At 36.8% G+C, this 20514-nt stretch overlaps 1 long non-coding RNA gene across 1 annotated transcript in view; it reads left to right on the top strand.

Moving 5' to 3' along the window:
• The first annotated feature begins 2675 nt into the window (after nucleotides 1-2675).
• The window catches only part of LOC308178620, a 225195-nt gene continuing 207356 nt past the window's right edge, over nucleotides 2676-20514 (top strand). Inside the window, exon 1 of the long non-coding RNA XR_013939856.1 lies at nucleotides 2676-2861. This is a non-coding gene — a long non-coding RNA (uncharacterized lncRNA). The remainder of the gene's footprint in view (nucleotides 2862-20514) is intronic.

A 20514-nucleotide genomic window follows, 5' to 3' on the forward strand; every position in this document is an offset into this window, starting at 1 on the left:
CCTTGCTAGCAGGGCAGTATGAGAAGTTGAAAAGTCCTTGACTTAGTGTAAGCCTTGCTCTGCAAAAACCCAAACATCAGCGTGTTATCAACATTATTCTAATCCTAACCCCAAAACACAGCACCATACCAGCTACTATAAGGAAAAGTAACTCTATCCCAGCTGAATCCAGGACACTGCAAAAGTAAATATATATTCTATACATTTAAAACAGATTCTCCCTGAGCACAAATGAGCATTAAGGAGAAGGCTGTTTGTGAAATGGTACAATTGGATGTCTTCAGGTTCACTGAGAAAATACGTCCTTGTATAATTGATAGGAGAGTTCAACTTTGAAATACATGTACAAGTAATAAGTATACATGTATAAGTAAATTGTACATTTGGGACTACATAGCAGCCAGTGAAGAAATATGAACTTATATCATGTGACAATCTGGATTCTATAATGTCCTGGTTAAGATTCCCAACTCTTACAACTGATGAAGACTGCATGTATATTTCTCTTCTGTCTCCAAATACATAACTTGGTTTCTTCTTTACACCTTTCAGTGACATTCATTAAAGCAAAAGAGCTACATCCCACTTCATGTCAAACTGTGGTACAAGAGATAAGATAGTATTAATTTTGCTGTTGCAAATGAGGCAGACCATCTTTCTATCACTAACAGAGAGACTATTACAAAAGATAGTCCACTATGCACTGACACAGGTGGACACTGTATAAGCTGGAATATAGTGAGCATCTCTGCATCTTGTCAATTAATGCATGTATTGGAATCAAAGGAGATGATAAATGGGAAGTATGGTCCATGCTATTTCTTCATGTCTTTCCATTATGATTTCATTTTTTATTCTAATTTTAAGTAAGAGGTATATGCCCTGCAGCACATAAGATTAAATACGATTGCAGTGGGAGACATGCTACAGTGACAGATGTTTGTAAAAAGTGACTAAAAAGATACTGAAATTAAAGTATTAAATTGGGCAGGAAAACTGACTTAAGGTAAAGCAAAAGCAGGCACAAGAGTTAAAAAAAAAAAAAAACTAACTGGAAAGATATTTTAAGTGAGAAAGGGAAACCTAGAAATCACTCCTGTCAGTAGAATTTAAATTTACATTAAACTAAACATTAATTTTTACTGTAAAATGTCAAGAACAAGAATAAAATCCACAATGCAATCTTAAGTTCCACAAGTTGGTTGCATTATTCTGCAGGAAAAAAAAAAAATCCTAAATGATCTATTAGAACTGTGAGTGGAACAACGAATTTATCTGCAGGTTTCTCATGAATAAAGCAATAAACTATACAGAATTTAGTTCCCTGAATTATCAGAAAGCTTATCAACAAATGTGAATATTCATATGTAGATCACTGCAAATACAGCAATAAAAATGTTGAGAAAGCTTTTTGTACTACTTTTTCTTTATAATGTTAGGGAAAAAAAGGTCTAGATTACACATTTTTGATGTTTCAAGCTATTTCCAGGACATTTCTTTATCATGGTGACCATGATACCTATGCTGTTTTAGCTCATTTTACCCCTTGGAGCTAAAATCTATAATAATTTATCAACAAAGCTGACAGACACAGACAAAACTACAGCACAAAGGCAGGCAAGTAGAAAGTTTCTAACAAGATACAATTTAGGACAATCATTGGGTTTAGCTGTACACAAAAGTAGTGTAACAATCAAATGAATTTTTGACAGAAATGGAGGTGGAGGAATAAGGTAATGTCACCATTTATTTAGTTCAGAATTTGAGAATGTCTTTAAGGAAAGTGTAGACTTAAAACTAAATCTTCAATATCTGCATAAATAACTTTATGGAGGTAGACTTTTTCCCTCCATCTCCTTTAACTTTCCTCAAAGTATGAATCCAAAGCATGCTTATACCATAATAAGGTAAACGAATTTTAATTATATTATGCATTGCCTAACTACACTGAAACAAATAAAACATTTTAGGGGAATTTTTAAAACTTTCCTTGAAGGAAAAGTAGAACACTCTTTAAAAGGGAATATATTTTAATAAAAACTCTTAACATTTTTCTAATTTCATTGTTATTTGAAATGTACTTATATATACAACTATAAATCCAAAATGACTGTCTTAGGTATCTATATTTTCATTTGCTTATTGGGAGTTAAACCAGTTAAACATTTCTGGTTATTAATAAAGACAATGCAAAAATAGTTGCTTTAAGTGCATGTGGAGAAAAATAGTTAGTATATGTATGTTTTTAAAATGTGTTTTTAAATCTCAAACCAGCACAAGAAAACTCATTGGAAATTTAGTTCGGAATTGTACAAGGAAAATGTTAACAACTGTAATTGGCTTGATATTGCAACAATGAGAAAGCTCCTTATTTCTGAAGCTGACTTAAGTTTTTGCTTGATTATTGGAGAATTTAGGAAATCTCTTCCAGCAACAATTTAAGATTATATTCCTAATGAAGAATCAGATCTACACATATTAGGAGCCCAGCTGCATATTAAATGCTTATATCTGCTAACTATACACTTGGAAATTGCTGCATACTATTGGGTACTGTATCAGGCTTTCTTGGCAAGGTTTTCCTAGCAAGGAAGCTGCAGTGGTGGCCTCTGTGAGCAGAGCCCAGGACCAGCCCGAGGTCTTATCAGAGACAGTTCTTGACAGCTCCAAAATGGATCTGCCGCTGGACAGAGCAGCCAGTTAGAGATGCTGGTTGGGACTCTGGGAGTTTTAAGATAGGGAAAACAAACAAACAAATAAACAAACAAAAACAAGCAAACAAAAAAAAACTGCTGCACAACAGCAGCTGGGAGAGAGGAGTGAGAAAATGTGAGAGAACCAGCCCTGCAGCCCCCAGGTCAGTGCAGCAGGAGGGCAGGAGGTGCTCCAGGCACGCAGCAGCAGTTCCCCTGCGGCCTGTGGAGAGGCCCCTGGTGGAGCAGGCTGTCCCCCTGCAGCCCATGGGTCCCACACGGAGCAGATCTCCACGCTGCAGCCCGTGGAGGAGCCCCCGGTGGAGCAGGTGGATGTGGCCTGGAGGAGGCTGCGGCCCACGGAGAGCCCCCGCAGGAGCAGGCCCCGGGCCGGAGCTGCAGCCCGTGGAGAGGAGCCCACGCAGGAGCAGGGGGTCTGGGGGGAGCTGCCGCCCGTGGGGGACCCGTGCTGGAGCAGTTTGCTCCTGGGGGATGGACCCCGTGGTACGGAGCCATGTGGGAGCAGTTCTTGAAGAGCTGCTGCCTGTGGGCAGCCCCCGCAGGCCCAGTTGGGGAAGGACGGCATCCCGTGGGAGGGACCCCACGGGGAGCAGGGGCAGAGAGGGACCGTGAAGGAGCAGCAGAAATGAAGTTTAGGGACTGACCGCAGTCCCCATTCCCTGTTCCTGTGCACTACTTGGGGGACGAGGTGGAAGGGGGTAAATGGAGAGAAGGTGGTTTTAGTTTGCTTTTAGTTTCTCACTGCTCCAGTCTGTTAGTGACAGGCAATAAATTACATTAATCTCCCTAAATTGATTCTGTTTTGCGCATGATGGTAATTGGTGATTCCAGTGATCTCCATGTCCTTATCTCAACACTTGAGCCCTTTTTCATCATATTTTTCCCCCATGTTCCTTTAAGGAGGGAGGAGTGAGAGAGCGGTGTGATAAAGTATAGCTAGCCATCCACAGGGATCCCTAATTCTCACCTGATAGGAATTTCCTAAGTTATCAGAAGGCCAAAACTCACCAAAATCACAGAAACATGACAAAATCTCTTGGTTTTAATTGTGCTGTGTATCTTGAAGCCTATTTCATGCATAAGGTTTGTAGGGTAATCTGAGTTTGTTATTAAAATGTCAAAGATCCTTTGGGACCTGCTCCAGCACAGAACTCGGGCTCATTAATATTTCAAATTTTAACACCTAACTTTTGGTTACCGTCACCTGGATGGGAATACACAGCCTGTGTTAGGTATCTAAGTTCCCAATATAGCATGAAGGAAAAGCTAAGCAACTGAGAACAACATGATAAGTAGAAATCTTGGATCAGAAATCAGTGCCTTCAATCCAGAAATTCCCCAGTGCTTTCCTTCAAAGTTTTCCACTCAGAGGCATATAACCCAGTACTGTTTAACTTGCAAAGCTGATGGGAACAAAGGCCAAAGAAAAACAGCTGTGAGCATGTTCAAGTGATAGCTTCATTCCCACTTTGTCCTAACATATGAGTACAGTGAGCCAGATGATCTGATCAAGCATCCTCACACGCATACACAAATATACATGCATGTACACACATGAACACGCAGAAAGCAACTTCTCTTGAGAATAAAATCGGAAAGCACTTCTAAAATGAATGATCAGATTTTCTTTGTGTTTCTCTTTTTGTGCAGCTTCTTGTTTTCCCTATTTTCCAGTTGACCTCTGTGCTTGTTTCTATACTGAGCAACACTGTGGCAGTGAATGTAAAATGCTGATGATGAGTGGATGACTTGTAAGCATGGTTTACTTCTTTTTACTTGATCTCATCAGCTTTTGCTGCCTGGGAATCTGCTTTTACTGATGTTTTCACAGGAAACCATACATGCATTTCAGTCAGTAGTTTTGAGGAAATGGATGACTGCAAAATATTCTCGCTAGTATACCTGTGTGACATCCTGCAACCTATCTGTGTCTTGCACAAATAGCAATGATGTAAATAAAACTGAACTGAAAGATTGCATGAAGACTTCATTACATACACTTCACTATTAAAAAGTTCTTTCCATTTATCTTTTAATCTTTAGGCGGTATTCCACCTTATTTTGCATTTTCCTATTTTGAACTCTTGACTGAATAAGAGATTGTAAGGAACAAGATGATAAAAAAGAATAATCCTTTCAAAAAAATAAGTACAGAAATCTAGAAATAAAGTTGGCTGTCAGGGAGTACATGTCAAAATTCCACCAATTAAAATAATTTTCATGGGAGGAAAATGATTTCTGTGCTTTGGCATGCTTTTGTTCTTTATTAGAATTATTAGCTAGTAGAAAAAGACATAATGCAAAGTACCTACTCAGCTTTTACAGATACACTTCTATAACAATTCTGTATTCCTTAAAATGTCAAATATCATACATTATGTATGGCAGCTGCTTTTGTAACCATTGTATAACAAAAAATATTTGATAGAAGTTAATGTGAAGCAACTTGCAAGTTCAAAAGCTGTGAAGTGGATACTCTCATCTTTTAAAATCTGTTGATTCACAAGAATTTTGCAAGCATATTTGCTAGTAATTATCTATAGCTGGAGATTCAGTGCAGTTGGGATATATCTCAAGTATAAGAAACTTCTAATAGCCTCTTGCACATGATGTTGAATAAGAATAATGAACAGTTGGTATTTGACTTGTATGAAACTCTGCAAGCTCAGTTTAACTCCATGGAATTACATATTAGACTGTGAGTGTAAGATGACTTACTGTTTTGTCCTGACCACTATGTGTGTCTGTCATGAAGAGCATAGGCTGTGTCCTCCATGTCTTGTGCCTGTACAGAACAGCAGATTGGGAACTAATTCTTTGTTTGTATTTCTAGGTAGTAACATAATACAAGTAAAAACATTGCTTGAAAGTAGATCTGTAGATAATATTGAAATGGGAAAGAATTATTTCTTCCAGTTGTTGATTGCAAACCAAACATTTTTTGATTTCCTTGTCAATTTCAGAATGCCACTGATGGCTGCAGAATCAAGCCCATGGGCTGTCAACTTCTGTGACCTCTGGTCCTGCTCTCCTGGGACTCAATAATTCTTGGCTTTCCTGTATCAACCTGGTTTACTCTTGTCCTGAGGCTTCACTGCAGTTTCCAGGTTCCTCAGGTCGAGGAGAAAGTGTAGACTGGTTTCTTCAGGTTCAGTATTTTAAGCAATATAGTTCAGACTTGGTGAGTATTGTCTGAAATTTTGTGTTTTGCCAGAAAATTTCTAGTCTAAACTTCACTTTATTATTTCTTACCAAAATTCTGTGCACATACTGGATTTATTCACTCAAGGTGCTTAGAAGCTCCAAAGGGTACAGCTGAAAATATGCATGGTTTTGAGAAACCTGTTTTGTACAAAGAAAATGCCTTTTCATTTCTGCTGACCACAGCATATAAAACTATCTAGGATAAACAGCAACAAAGAGAAGACAATTTGGTATTTCACAAAAAATATACTGCCAATTGATGGAATAACTTGTTTCCTACAGGAACCATGTAAAGTCCTATAATAGACTTTATGTCATTATAGAAATAATGACAATAATAAGAATAATTAATAATAATAATCTATCAGTGAAACAAGTTCTCAAGTTCCCGAATTATGTCTGCATCTGTGCAAACCTAGCACAATAACATAGGATATTTGTGCATAATCTATTTTCTGTTGTTTAATAATATTAAATTAATTTCTACTGAGATTGCAGAATAGAAAACAATTGATATTGATACTGCAATTGTCTGGTTTACAAGCAAAACACAAATTACTTTCTTATTTCTCAGGTTGTACATTCCTATGAGTATCACACTGAGAGCTGGTGGTGGACAAGCTAGTCATTCACGAAATACAGAAGAATAAGCTTTAAATATAATCGGTCTTTTCAGTATATCATAAGAGTGACTCGGGCAAGCCTTAGCTCTGTGTTCAAGGTTTTTTAGATTGTACTTGATCTCAAAGAAAGAATATAAATAAGGTTCAGGAAGGTGAGAGAGAGGGGGAGAGAGAGTGGGAGGGAAGGAGGGAGGAAGAAAGAACTTACTGAAGAGATAAGGTTGCCTCTTCTTTTTGTGCTGAAGGAAAACTGAGAGATTCAGGAGTCATATCCAACATGATAAACTGATCTTATGCTGTATGAGACTTAGACCTGAAGAACGAGCCTCAGGATTGATTGGAAACTTTGTAACTGATTTCGGGGGGGGGGGGGGAATTAGGTCTTATTTATATTAACATCTTATTAAATCTAAATACCCCTTATGCACTACTGCAGGAGAACTATTGCTTCAATTTCAATAGCAACGACAACAAAACATTTGTTGAAAATGATCCAAGTTCTATATACAAATTACTTTTATATGCAATTAAACCTTTTATTGGTGTAGTTATTTATGTGTGTGTGTGTTTATAGCAATATACAATCAATTCAGAAGTGATGTTAATAATAAATCAGAAGTAGTTGAACTATATTGCTAGAAGTCAGGTATACAATTTGGAAGTCAGTTGGGTGACAAAATAACTCTATTTTTCTTTAAGGTTGTAAATAGTTTATTTCTTGTTTAAAATTCCAATCCCCTTAAGTATCTGAAAAATATATATAGGAAGTTACTTATAGCCATGTATAAGATTGGATTCTAGTAAATAGTTCAAAGTATGCATTCTTAAAAAGAAGAAAGTTAATCTCTCTCACTCTTCTAAGTAATTGCAATTCCCTTACATAAATTCTGGGATTTTTAACTTCCTTCATAAAAACAACAAAGACTTTATCCCTTCTCCATTGCTGGGCAGAAGTAACCCACATACTGAATTTGCAAAGTACTTTAGAAAAGTAGTGTTAATTACTTACTGTTTTATTTGCACTCACTAGACTGAACGGTGAAAAGTATTCCACCTATAGTGATCAGTTTAATGCTACTAATTAAAAAGAAAGTGAGAGTTTAAAAGGTCATAAAATTCAAGGAACTTATTCAAATATCTATATGACTATGAATAATTTAAATGGGAAGTCAAAAACTTACTTGTACATGGAAGAAACAGGAAATACATAATTTTAAACATATCGTTATAAACAGTTTTTAAAATATTCTGCACTTTATGGAAAAGGGATTTTAATGGTCACTGCAAAAAACTGAGAGGCATTTTATTTCCAGCGTGCTTTGTAACTTAGGAAAAAAAAAAAAACATAGAAACGGGTGCCATTTTGCCATGTAACTGTCCCCATCACTCAGTATAACAGCACCTCCTGGGCTCACAGTAGTGGTGTGGATGTTTCTCCTTGATATTTGGCAGCTGTTACAAGAGTCTCAGTTACACCCCAGTACCTATGCCAGCAAACAGACTTCACACATGAACTGGTGCAATGGTCTGACTTAAGAAATGAACATATACTCACGGTTCATTGGATGGAGACCACTGCAGATCTCTTTCCAGGCCATGACCATGAACTATGATGCATTGATATATGCATTTCAGACTGTCAAATTCACTTCTCTTTCTTTTAATCCACACCTGCATGCTAACTCCCCCTTTCCATAGCAAATAAAAGATGCAGCTGATACAACCACTTCTGTATCTTGGTCCTGGTGAGGAGCACCTCTTGCAGCAGGTTGCTTGTTGGCCACTTTGATTTTCTTAGGATGTTCCCTTGCACAGCTTTGTTTCACATCAACTAACCTGTTCCACAGCAGTTCCTCAGCATTATTCAGGAATTACCACTGATGAGGTTATTTTGCACATGACTATTCTGTGCTGTAGGTAATGGGATTTTAATGGCACAGACATAGGCCACGCGGTGCTCCTTGGTTCTAGTGTCAAAGAATTGTCATATTTTATTCACTAGCATAGATGTAGCCTTCAGGTCTGTTTGTGATCACTAATGTATCATAAACCAAGATGCACATGTCCAAGCACCTGGTAAAGCATTTACTCATTTCTGCTTACATGCAGTCTGATGCTGTTTCATGATGTACAGTCTTTATATGGCTTCAGTGTAGTCAGTAGGGACCCACATGCAAGCAGAAATCCTGAGACAGGATTGCCTTTAGGCAAGAAAATGCAATACAGAAGGTAATCCTTCCATAAGCCCATTTACTGGGTATCCTTGAGGTCCAAAACTGATGAATAATTTTTGCAAGTGGACTCCCAAGAATATCAGACAGTCACTAGTATTTTAGCTTCCAGTGGCTAGTTTCATTATACTCCGTTAATTTCTGTAGAGGATTATTTCATTACAGATGGCTCCCTGGAGCACATACACTCACTTACTCATTCCTGCAGAATGAAAATGGCAGTCACATGCAAGGTGAAGCTCCTGAGGCCCTTGCTGCCTGCCACACCAGCCCCAGATCAGCCTCTCTTTTTAACTGCAATCATTACCAGCCACCCAGAGGGCATTTTAAGACAGTGATTTTTCACCACAAAGGTATTTATATCTATTTTGCTAAGTACTTCTATATTAAGAAGTAAATAAACAAACCATTTATGTGAAATGTTATGCTACTGCCCAAGGGATTCAAGTGCAGAACAAAGTTCTGAGCAGAGTGATGCTCATGGGGTTTTTAAACCTTGCAGTGTCTTGGTGACTGCAGAAATGTTTCATTTTACTGCAAAGAAAATGAGCATCATATGAATAAACACAGTCTTGTCATAGAACCTATGTATTTAAAGCTATTTACCTAAATAACAATGAGCAATCAACCTTTTAGGATGTCTGGGATAGGGCACAGGGGCTGCCTCTTATGGCATGCAAGCTGGTACCCTGTAGCCCCTGCTACACAGGGGTGTAGATGGGGCTCCCCATGGGAGGCTGGTCAGCCACTGGGGCCTCTTGGTGCCCTCAGGGCCCAGACACCTCTGTCTTTAATAAGGAATCTACATTTAATAAGGATCTGCAGCACTTCTCTCACATTACTACAGCATATACACCTAAAAAGGTGAATTTCTGCTCTGGTATACCAGGACCGATACTGTTATATGTTGCAATACCCACTGATAAACTTTTAGTGGTTTTGCTGTCTAAGGACAACATTTGGATTAATTGAAAATATGTCTCCCAGAGTGATTAAGTCACCTCCAAAAGCTAGGAATAAATTCCGCTGTCTGTGGGAACCTATTGGAGAGAAGATTGCAGTAGGGAATGAGATTGTGGTATGTGCTGAGAAACCTCTCTTAACCACTAATAGGTGTGTTATATTTGCCTCTCCTTCCCCTGCCCCAAGACACTATTGTCTCTGTACATGATAGTGGCATTCATTTTATCTAACTTCAATTGTTTGAAAGTCAGGTTTCTAAGAGAGCCTACAAGGCACTTCATATATTTTTCTTGTATAGAGATATATGTTCTTTTGTAAAGAGAGAGACTTTCCATATAAGTTGATACTATGGAGATATTTAAAAGGCAAAAATGCAACTTGACTTTGCTTTACATAGCTTCTATTGTGACTGAGGGAGCATACTGGCCAGATAAGAATAAATGTCAAATTTTTAGATATCTAAAATTAAGTGAAAAAGTCCTGTCCCAGTAAGAAGAACACTCTCAGATTGCTCAGTAATATTACCTTCTTTCAGTAGTGTATTACATGAAAGAGAATCTTTCCCTACAAATTTAGCTTTCTAATTTCAATATATTCCAACACTTTCTCCACAGATGTTTTAAATGAGGTCACTTTTTCCATACTTTCACCACCACAAACTTGCACAAAGAACAATATTTCTTATGACTGTAGTAAGCTTCTGTAAGTAACAGGGTAAAAATACAAATTAGTTATAAAATGGAGCTGATCAATATGTTAAAGGCATGGCATGTTTGCATCTGATGGAAAAGAACTGAACTTGATAGTCCCAGGATGCTCACTGCAGCCCCACTTTTATGTATGCCTATTGTTAGGAAAGGTATTTTCATTGCCTACCACTAGGTATTATGTGTTATAGTGTTCTTTGTCTTATATGGTTCAACGTGTCGATGTGTTCATTATCTGATAGGCGTAACAGAAAAAAAACAATGTCTCCCAGAGGAATCTAATTTATCACCTCAGAATACTTTCTTTGCAGCAGGATTCCTGCTTTTTCAGAGGAATTTAGGGAAATTAGTCCACATTTACTCTACAATATAAAAGCCTACAATTAGATGATGTGGAATCTTCTCCACAAAAATGATAATTCATTATATTTCACAGACACTGTGTCCTGGTTTTGGCTAGGACAGAGTTAGTTTTCTTCCTAGTAGGTGGTATGGTGCTGGGTTTTGGATTTAGGATGAGGATGCTGATGACTCACTGGTGTGTGTTTTGAGTCTTGCAGAGCCAGTCTTACACAGAGCCAAGGCCTTTCCTGCTTCTTGTGCTGCCCTGCCTGTGAGGAGGCTGGCAGTGCACAAGGAGCTGGGAGGGGACAGAACCAGGACAGCTGACCCAGACTGGCCAAAGGGATATTACATAATGTAAGGTTTCAGGCCAAACAATAAGACTGGGGTGGCTGGCCAGGTGGGGCACTGCTCAGGGATGGGCTAGACATCAGTCAGCAGGTGGTGAGCTATTGCATTGTGCATCACTTGCTTTGTATATTCTTTTACTATTACTATTTTCTCTTCATTTTCTGTCCTATTAAACTGTCTTTATCTCAACCCATGAGCTTTTACTTTTTAAATTATTATTATTTATTTATTTATTTATTTATTTTTATTTCTCAATTCTCTCTCACATCCCATTGGGTGGGGCAGAAGGGAGTGAGTGGATGGCTGTGTGGTGCTTAGCTGCCTGCCAGGTTAAACCACAACATGCTGTTACAAAAACAAGGTGCTGACAGAAAGATCATGGCTTCTGTGAGATGATACAGCAAATAAATTCTTAAAATGACTGAGATGTCCTGTGAGAATCAGGTTTGTGATACCTGCGTCTATAGGGAACAGATTCTTAATTACTACTTCAAAGTTTAAACTTTTCTTTTCCCTATTTTCATCTCCTGGGCTTCTCCCAGTAAACAGTTCAAATATACTATTAGACTGAAGATTGAGCTAGATTTACTGATATGGCTCTTAATCACACTTAATCCTTTGGAGTTATTTTCTTATAGTAAAAAATAAATTTAAAAAAATGGTGTTATTCAAGGCATGTTATAGTTTTAGATATAGAAGTGATTTGTCCTATAGTGATGTCTGTGATAAAGAAGGGCATGACATCTTCTGCAGTTGTATTTACAGAGCTATTATGTAGTTTGAGATTTTAGTATTCTGTTTTCATTATTCTGACTAATCTGTTGTCACTTTGACTATAAATCTCTCTTTGCATATATAGTGAAGCTGGCTGGGCTAAATTGCAATTTCCTTAATTATGACACTGTATTTTTTTATTTTTATATTTATATATATATATATATATATATATACACCTTTTGGATACTTATAAAGTTAATATTAGGCCAATAAGTTTATTGTACAAATCAGACAGGACTAAAGTTTTGTTGTAACCCAACAATACAACCTTTTATAGCCCTCCCTTCAAAACCTATGGTTTTACCTAGATTTTCCTAGGCTTTCGCAAAGAAAATTCTGTTTCTGACCTTGCATAAGACTAAGGTTTCCTTCATGAAAGCTTTAACAAACCCATCTCAACATTTCAGTTCTGACCTTCTCTCTCAGTGGAAGAAAGAACATTTAAAAAATGTTAAGCAAATACCATGTGAAAATATGGGTAGTTTTTTATCTCCAAATCAGGAAGAATGTTGGAGCTTTGACTTTTTGGGTTGACTTTGTCTGTGATAGTTAATGAAATTTAGATGAGGCTTTTGAGCTGAAGTTGATACAAAGACAAGGATTTTTTTAATCTTTTTATTTTCTTTTTGTTTGTTTGTTTGTTTGACATCATGCCTGCAAAGTAGAAATACAGTTCTTTGGCTATTTTGATGCCCAAAAGCTCTATTGTCAGGATCCTACTACAGGTAGTAAACCACCTTGTTTTGGAGTCAAGACATTAAGACGTTTAAATTGGTTATATGGTATGCTTTTTTGTCCTCACATTTGCTCTGTGCTGGTATGAATGTGCTCTTAATTTGTACCTGAGCAAATGTTTAACAGAGCAATAGACATGAAAGTATTGGAAAAGATATGCTGCCAGATAGGCAGCGTAGGGAAATAAAAACCTTAAACATTGTTTGTGAAAAGTAGCATGATGGGTCTTAGTATAAAGCTCAGTTATTTCTCATAACTTAAACTAATTTGGGTATTTATTTATTTGTTTGTTTTTAATTTGGAGGTTTGAAGATTTAACAACTCATTTTAACAACTCAATTTAATCAGTCAAGTGACTACTAACACTGGAATATCACTGATCTTTGCCATACTGTCAGATAGTACTTTGTCTCTTTCTAGTGTCAAAATCAATGTCTTTCCTGAGATGTCTATCCTCTTTCTATTCAGCATGAGACTCCTATACCACAGAACAAACATGCCAGGATAATTGTAATTGCAAAGGAGATAAGAATGTACATTTCAGAGGAGAGGTAAAACTGTTGCAGTTTTTTTATGCCAAAAGGCATGACAGCTCTTTTCATATGATTTCAGTGTCACTGAAAAGGACCTGTCTGAAACAAGATCTTTTATGCATTTAATGTATTCTTCTGTTGTGAAGGAATCATTACCAACTACACATCTTACAGAAAGCTAACTAATTCTGCTAAGCACATTTATTGATAATGAATTCCTGTAATTGACAAAAAGACTTCAGTTCCCAGCATTTCTACCTTATTTCTAATTAGCAGGCAAGATATACACTGACGGATAGAGAAAGTATGAATGAAATCCTGAGGTGGATTACAGCCTTGTATAATGCTTCTGAAATGAATAGATCTACACATATATGAGAGCAAAGATCAAATGAAAAGGTAAAAACAAATTATAAAAGGAAGTAATCCTACTCCAATGCTTATATCTGAATTTATTGTGTTAGTAACGTACAGGATACTTGCTTCAAAATTAGTTTTTCAAAAACAAAATTTACCTGATGTTGCAAAGTGTAATAGTGTTGTTGCAAAGTATAATACCTTATAACTACATTCCTGCTGAAAATGTTCTTCACTCAGAACCGTTTTCTTTTTCTAAACAGATGACATTTTTCTCAGATTTCATTAATATCCATAGAACTAAAATAAGGGGAAAGAGAGATGTACGTGAGATTAAAGTGACTCTGAGAACTTAACTATCATCTTACCCTCCTCAGAAAATCTTTATACGTGTAAATATTACATGTTGCACTTAGGTAGCTAAGAAAAGAAAGCATTCTGTCTTCTTATTCTTCTGTCTTACTTTCTGCACTGTGGGTGCCTGGTAACACTTCAGCAAGCAGAAGAACAATGAAGAGAAATTCTTTGATTTCGCCAGGTTCAGGATCTGGCAATTTGTACATGGCTGTTTTTATCGCTTAATTAGTCTATTCCTTCTGTTTGAAAATGACCACATCCCAGACAAATTTTTTTTTTGAAAGACAAAAAATATAAAAATAAAAATCTAGGAACTTGATGTAGAGATATCCTCAGTAAGTGTAACGTTCCAGGGATTTTACTTTTTCCCTCTTTTATAAAGGAGATTAGTATTTTAATGGATCTCTAGCATTACTTAAAGTCTAGGAAATTTAGCTGACCAAAATCTGCCACAGAGAAACAGATGTGTACATGTATATACATACCATCCTTTCACTTACATGGAACTTTACTTTCTGAAGCTTTGTATAAAAACTGGTTGTCATGGTCTTGGATGAGGTAGTGCTAATTTTCTTCATAGAAGCTTCTGTGATGCTGTTTATTGGATTTAGGGTGAAAATAGTGATAACACACAGAAGTTTTAGTTGCTGCTGGGCAGTGCTTACACAGAGTCAAGGACTTTTCTGTTTCTTGTGCTGCCCTGCCAGCGGGGTTGCACAAGAGGCTAGGAGGGAACACAGCCAGGACAGCTGACCCAGACTGACCAAAGAGATGTTCCATACCATATGACATCATGTTCAGCAATAAAAGCTGGGATAAAGAAGGAGGAAGATTGGGGTGTGTTCAGAGTGATGGTGTTTGTCTTTCCAAGAAATCATCACATGTGATGAGCCCTGCTTTCCTCGAAGTGGCTGAACACCTACCTGCCAATGGGAAGCAGCAAATGAATTCCTTGTTTTGCTTGCTCACTTGCATGTCTTTTACTTTATATAGGAACTATCTTCATCTCGAGACATGAGTTCTTGCACTTTTGCCTTTCTGATTCTCTCCCCCATCCCACTGTAGAGGAAGTGAGCAAGTGACTGTGCAGTGCTGAACTGCTTTCTGGGATTAAAACAAAACACTGTTTGAATCTTACTCTTTAAACAGCACTGCCAGCAGTAACAGAACTGTTTCAGGTAAGACAGTGGAGAATGCCAGCTTTTCCAATATCAGTTTATGTATTAGCATTGTGGATAACAAATGATCTTTTATATTTCAAGAGAAATCTGCCATGTTTGACAGAGAACCAGATGAAAAATGATGGTTAAAGCTCTGAAGTTAAGTTAAGCTTTGCTAATATGTTTAATCTAAGTTTTGTTGGTTTTGTTTGTTTTTAACAGAGGATACATAGAAAAATAAGAATGCAGTCCTAAAAGGTGGTGTGTGAAATCTCTTCCAGTTAGTGTGCCCATTGATCTCAAGTTATATATCAAAATTTGATATTAAATTAGATATCAAAATTACTGGATAAAAACTCTTTAGGTGAAGAATAGCAAAGTATTCAGGATTTTTTTTTTTTAAGTTACTTTGAAATTACATAAATATTTCAAACCAAAAAGTAATCCAAATGCTGAACGCCTTTCATTTCCAAATTCACTCTAAGCATGCTTGTTTATTCCTTGACCAATTCGATTAGGGAAGTTTAATATATTGTTATTAAATGGTTAGTTATTATGGCTATTGTTAGTAGTCATCTTGATGAATAGTATGAATATAAACCATTTAAATTTTTCAGATAAAAAGAATCAGGACTCAGAGTTTGGACCATCAAATGACTACAAGCCTGGTCAAGAAGAAAATTTCTGCTTTAGTACAATACTGCAGTATTGCAGGTATGTGAAGTGGTGAAAAGAGTACTTAAAGCAGGGTGTCAGAGGGTAGTTTTTCAAATTGGCATCTTTCATCTTCAAAGATATCTGCTAGAAAGGGAAGGTGATGATGTCCACAGACAGTTCTGGCAGTGACCTAAGGAGGAGAAAAGGCAACAGAAATAAATTGATGGAAAGAATCAGCATGATATGAGAGTACCTATTCAGAGACAACATGCAAGCTTCTTGTATTTTTAGTATCATCTAGCAAAGCTTAGCAAAGTAAAGATTCAGGATGTAAAGGTGAAGCTAAAAATGATTGCGGAACTCATTGACATTTAAAGATATACAGGATATAAGGCTGCAGGAAAATATATGGAGCACAGGCTTTTGGACCTAGATATTGACCATGAAAGCATGGCAAAGGAAGAGAGAGTTACCGCAAAAGTAACTGTTCAAGAGCAAATTTCCTGGACTGAATTGGTAGGACTAAAAGGAGAAAAAAAAAAAAATCCCAAAACCCTGGTGGAAAGAAGACATAATGGAGACAATAAGGAATCAGATCATAAGGAGGGAAGATCAAAAGACAGAATTAGAAAGAGATGTGAGATAATTGAGATCCATATCAATAGGAAGCAGCACATATGTGTGACTATGAAGGAAGAAAATCAAAAGGCATATTGCCAAAGCAAATTCGGGGAACAGAAGGGTTTTGCTGTCTGTCAGGAGAAGAGTTCAGTCAGAACAAAATGGCTCTCAGAGAGTATTTCCTCTGTCAAAAATTTGGTTTAAATGCTATAAGACAATACTAATGACATAACTTCACATCAAAATGAATGCTAATGGTAGATTCCTATTGAAATGGACAAAAGGAATGAAGTTCATATATTCATATACAGGTATTTGATAGAGAAGTTTGGTAGAGTGGAGTATGCATAGAGGTCTGTACCATAGATTTTTAGTTGTTCAGAGCAATGAATTCCAATTGTGCAAACACACAAATGAAAGCAGAGGTTTCACTTGTCATCCCTTTTATAGGGCTGTGAAGAGAGAGACAAATATTGTAGCACCTGGCTTTGGGACTCTTTGTTGTTCTTAGATGAGAAGAGTTATAAATTTTGTTGAGTTATAAATGATGTTAAATTGAATAAAATCGTATAGAATATGTTGCTGATTTCCACGGACTGTCAGATTCTTTTACTTTCTTTGTACTTCTTGTAACCTTTAAGTATTTTCTGCTGTTGGAGGTAACGCAATAAATTAATGAGCTACAAATCCAATCCAGCATTGCAAATAGCCATATTTCTAGTATAAAACTTATTGGATCTTTTTGCTAAGGAAAGTAACAGATTTATTCAAGTTGCCACATAAAACAAAAGAGGGGATAATGTATTTTCTCCTTTGAAATGTTTTCTACAAAAAGGCCAATAACAAATGTTTGCAAGCTGAAAGAAACACACCTCATCTTTCATTTTTAGATTTAACAGCCTTATACAGTTCAATCCATCCAGATGATTGAACCAATAAAGAAACAATACATTTAACAAAATATATTTCTGTTAAAACATAAGTGCTTTGGTGTTTTCTATTATCACTGTGACACTGCAGTAGGACTAATGTTTTTAAAACTATTTCCCCTAAAATAATAAAACACAAAAGCCACAGTTCTAGTGTGGACTATATGGAATATTAAAATAGACTGTAGATACCCCTACTTACTCCACCGTACATTCATAATCTTACACTGTATGATGTTGATTTGTCTAAATTCTATTTTTCTTTAGACAGAATTGAAGATATTCTATGAATTTTACAGACTGCAGTTTGGAAGGGCTAACCTTAGCACAATGAGTTTTTACCTCAGTGATCCTTTTAATATTAATATAATATTTAACATCACTGCTGTTAGAGCAGCTTATACAGAGAAAGGTATTAAAAGGAGTATGCTTCTGCTGAAGGTGACAAATCATCTAATGACACGCTTTAGAAGTAAGAGAGAGAAAGACCTTCAGTGGCTGACTACACTAACCTTACTTTGATATTCAGAGTCCTGACCAGAAGAGGCTTTATTTCTGTTGTCTGTAAGAAAAAATCATCAAGAGTAGCAAACCAAGAAGAAAACTGTCCTCTGTGACTAATCTCCTTTGAGTTAAAACATGTTGATTCAAACCTTTGTGGTGCAGTATTTGTTCATGGGTCAAAACCTGATATGAGTACCTGAGCAACTTAGCTACAGAATTCGTACATAACTTCCATTAGCCATCAGACTAGGAGAGCAATCCCATCCACTCTGTAGAGAAGACAAAAATGAAACAGTTCCTAGCAACCTTCAAATCAGGCAGCTAGTCTCTTCAGTCCTTCTTTGAAGAGGAAACATCCTCTAGCTAATAAGCTACTTGCTTCATGAATCCTCTTTTCTGAGATGGAAGCCTTTTAAATCTGCCAGCTGGAAAACAGGCCCTCATGTGGTTTCTTATCTCTGGCACCTATTTATCTTGGTAAACAGGGCCAGCTGCCCATCTGGGTCTTTGAAGGACTACCTGGCCTCTTATAGTCTTCTCCCTCTAAATCACTCCAATGGGGTACAGATGTTTTAGCAGAAGATTCACCTAGTGCAGAGACTACACTGTACTTGCACAGTTCTTTCCATAGCACTCCTTCATGAAGAGAATAGCAAGGAGATTTACTGTAAACTTTCAAACCTGTAGACATCCAAATTATCAGGAAAAAAAAAAAAAGTTAAAACACGACATCTGGTCTAAGTCAAAGCAAAATCTGAGCAGCATAAAAATAACTTTAAAATCATCTCCTGCTCCTTCTGACACCTCTTGAGAGGATGAGTACAGAATTAGACCTCCATGTTATTTATATAACACTCTGAAGCATGCTGGATGCTTTGTAGATCAAATGCAATGATACTTGCTCTGACTTTAGAAGATTGTCTAATTTTAAACTCACTCCAAGTTATGAGAAATGAATAAAGGGAGAAGGAGTAAGAGAAGAAAAATGTTATACTAATATTATGCTATTAAAAAAAAAAAAAGGTTCATGGATTATAATTTTCTTGTGAGCAGATTTCTTACACCTTTTTGTCATAGTTCATTTTCCATATACCTTTCTCTGGGTTGAAGGTTAAAAAAGTACCCTCTACATGATCTTTATCTGTGTTTTTGTGGCATCCCAAATTGCTATTTCTTTCCATTTTGGGCTGTTACCTAAAGCAACAACCTATTGGTCCCTACCTATATATCTTCACAAAAACAATCCACTTGGAAAAACTATCTGAGGTATCTATATAGAGACTTAATAAAGAAGAAATATTCTATACAGGGAAAAAATTTCAATGTTTATCTTTCAAATAGCAAAGCCAGCTATATAGGAAAGTCATACTGGAATCATATACAAAATCATACAGAAAAATCTATATTGTCTTTTATGTAATTAATAGTTTTTGTAATTTACTGAATTGATAACAACTGTTACAATGAGCATCATTGTATTACAGGAGCAGAATCTGGCCACAGAAGACTAAGATACAGACTTTTTCCCAAATCTATTATAAAGACAGAGCAAACATAGCAATCTTTTGTGATTGTAATCCCTTACACTCAACATTCAGTGCACTCAGTTGCTGAATTGATGTTAGAACATGTCACTGGACAGCTCTTATCTTCTGTAGAGGAGGAGGTGTGATCTTAATGGTTAGCTTGCTTGCTCTCCCTCTCATTGTCAGAGATTTGTCTAATTCACTGTGTCTCAGTGTCTGATTAGTAGTTTTCTTCAGGGTTTGAGTTTTAATATGTTCGTGCCAATAAGATGTAAGTCCTGTATTTCATGGATTAGAGGTATGCTTTAATTGCTCGTGTTAGCATTATTTCTAATGCATGATGTAGGGTTTTTAACATTGCATAAAGTTATGAATGATAATATGGAGCAATGGGGTACCATGTTGAAGTAAGTATTTGAAACAATGAAAGTACGTACTTTCTGTTGAGCATTTTTTCTACTGTTATGTTATACTACTCTGCAGGGATTGGTACTCACTCCAGCCTGTAGTGTCTACTCAACACATGCACAGTCAGCATGCACCTACTCACTATTGATTTGGCTCATATTAGAGCTCACAGCTTTTAAAGTTATATCTGTGTTGATCCATTTACCTGCTCAGTTGCTCTTACTCCTCTTTTGACTCTTGGCTAGTAAGAATTCAGTCCAGCAAATGCTTTTTAATATAAATGGTTCTTACTGCCTTCACCAACTGAGCAGGATAAAAGATCACTTATAGATGATCCTCCTCTGCTAAACACCACTGTAGCACCTACATGAGATACATCTTATTGCTGTAGAACCCCATAGAGATCACCTCTAATTCTACATGAAGATATCTCATATATCTACCTCTTCTTACTTTAGATGGCACTATGTCACATGAGCAGGGGCAGGTGGATGCAAAGCTAATATTGAAATGTCTGACAATAAGAAGGACACCTTTAGGCCTGGTAGATGCTATACTCTGGTACATGCCCACCCCTGTGGATGCTGTCCACTCTGACAAGCCAGGTGGCCATTACTGCCAACTGAGTCAAGTTACCAGCAGGAGTAAAAGTGCAGCAGCACATTAATTTATTAGGTATATTCTTTGTTGTGAAAGGAAGTGTGAGTCATGAGCCAAGTCTTACATGTAATAAGTGACAGTTCATATGTCTGTAGTGTTACTGAGCATATCTATATCAAGTTTCGGGAAGACTGGATAGCCAAAAGATTCACAAT

The sequence above is a fragment of the Anser brachyrhynchus genome, assembly GCF_964034855.1.
Source record: "Anser brachyrhynchus genome assembly, chromosome: 1".
NCBI lineage: Eukaryota > Metazoa > Chordata > Aves > Anseriformes > Anatidae > Anser > Anser brachyrhynchus.